Below are 2,658 nucleotides of genomic sequence, written 5' to 3' on the forward strand. Positions count from 1 at the left end.
GGGTTGTGACAATATGCTCTAACGAATATGCATCATATGCGCAAAAAATATGCAATTTATGCTGTAAAAATATGCTGTTATGCAAGAACAATATGCGCTTATGCACTAAAAGTATGCTTTTAAGTCCATGGAATATGCAATTATTGCACCATAAGCCAATTTCAAAATCTTATATTATCGAGATGTTTTGGGTGTGGGATTAGGTTAGAAAATGAAACAAGTGGTTACAAACAGTGTAATAGAACAATTTCCAACAAATAAACTAAAGTAAACAACAAAATACCCGCAACCGTCAAATTAACAAATAATTATGTGAGCGTTTTCACACAAGAGAATTACATTTCACAATTAGGTGACACTTCAAATTTTCAAATTCGAATCGCCGCCTATTATCGGCCAGAACAGTTTTATACTGTGAAAAAAAAATCTTTCTACATCACATGAAACAACAGGAGCGTATATAAAACATGAAATCACATCTGGGAATCTGGCAATGGGATCCGGTAAGACCTGGGTCTGACCTGATAGGCAGACTCTATATCCTTTAATGAACTGAAGCCAGATTTTTTTTTTTCAAAACATTAGAAAGTTTTTCAATATAAGCTTTATCACACAGCCCATTTAAATCTTTCTGGACATTGTCAATTAAATTCATTGAAGCAGACAGAGTCAGACCTTTTGTTTCTAACTTTTTGATTGCACTACAGAGACCTTCAAAAGAAGTGGCAATGAAACAAAAACTAGTTTTCAATTCGATATTGTCCAGCAGCTCCTGGCTTTCTGCTATTTGCACAGATTCTGAAGTATCAAGTGACATGATTACTTCCGATACATTATCGTAATATCTGTTAAAATAACTGACTGCCTCAATCCATGTTCCCCATCTTGTAATTACGGGTGATGGAGGAAGAGGTACACCAGGAGCCAATTCTTGAAATTTCCGCAATCTGGACGGTGCTTTAACAAATATGCTTTTGACAGATGAAATGAACTTATTGACTAAAGGGTCATTTGAACGAACTGAGCTACTCGATGCAACCCATGAGCCAAGCAAGTTACATGGATCATATTGTTGTACAAAACTTGTGATGATCTCATTGCTTTGCACATATAAGCTGCAGCAACAGTGACTACCAGCATAACGTTTTCATACAGAATCTGCTCCGGCCATAGTTTCATTAAAGAATCGTTGAAATAAGCTGCCACTGTTGAATGATTTACTTTTTTCTAAAATGGAAACATTCCCAAGGTACGATTTACCTACTTCGGTTCCATCGCCTAGGATACCGAAAATAAAGCATACGATATACCTTTGCCCAACGTCGGTGGTCTCCTCCAACGACACCCAAATCTTCCGGCCAGCAGCTTTCTGTCTCAGTATTGCGATGGTTTTGTCGCACAAGGAAGAAACATAATATTTTCTTAAAAGTTGTTTGGTTAAGTATGTTGTGCCCAGTACAAGTTGATAAGAAATTATTGAATATGGTGTTACTCATCTTACTTAGTGGAATGTCTGCAGACAACATAGCATAGCAAAGATCACTGTTAAATTTATTTTTGTCAGTATTGTCATTATTGGAGGTGGATTGGCCTACAGCACCAGCTTCTTCGGTGAACTTTTTTTCATGCGCACTGGTTTTCAAATGCTGCACTGCATAAAACTTTCTTGAAACCGGAATCTAAGAAAACATTTATTACTTTACGTATCAAATGAGAGTTTCAAATCTAATAATGATTTCCCAATAAGTTAGAGCCTAAAAATACTAGTTATGGGACGAAAACATTTTAACGATTCCGATTCTACACTATTATTGTACCGGTCCTTGCTATTATTGCATAATACATTAATTTATGGGCCTATGTATTAACATATTTAAGTAATCTATAAGATAAAAATGATTAGAAAAGTTTATCATTGTGTATAAAAGCTTTATAATAAACCAGATTATGTATTAATGATACGGTTTTATATAAAAAATAATACCCGTTTGTTGCAGTATTTGCAAGTTAATTTATCTTCTTTTACAATGAAGCACTCAAAATTCCTTCACCAAATCTGCAGCTTTCTGGGTGTTAGATTTTGCAATTTTTGGCATGATGCCTAAAACTCAGATTTAAATCATTACAGCGACGGCTGGCCCACTGCTGAGCTTGTCCGAGGTCTACAGTCTACACAGTGCCGGGAGACTCACCGCATAGCCGCGCGCATCGCTAAAAGCACAATCGTGCTATATTATTGACCGTTTGGTTTGCTTTTTCAGTACGCTAGTTCCCTTGGAAAAGTGTGCCAAAGTATGGGGTAAAGTAAATTTCACCAATATTTTGGTTGTTTGGTTACTCCCTTACAATGGACGGAGAGCGGTAAAAAAAAAAAAATGTTTCTTGATCTAATTTTACGTGGGATACGAGGTTGAAATCTTGGGTATTTGATGTAGATTTTTATATCAGACCGCCCGTCGTTAATTTACAATTCAATTACAATCAGAAAAATACGAAATTACATATGCTCTAATATGAGTACATATGCCGCAACAATATAGCCTATGCTGTAACATTACCGCATATGCTCCAACGATAGGGCATATGCACTGACGTCAACTTTGATGCAGCATATGCAGTTATGCATTTTGCATATTGTCAACCCTAGTAATGCGTGTT

The sequence above is a fragment of the Penaeus monodon genome, chromosome 31, assembly GCF_015228065.2.
Source record: "Penaeus monodon isolate SGIC_2016 chromosome 31, NSTDA_Pmon_1, whole genome shotgun sequence".
NCBI lineage: Eukaryota > Metazoa > Arthropoda > Malacostraca > Decapoda > Penaeidae > Penaeus > Penaeus monodon.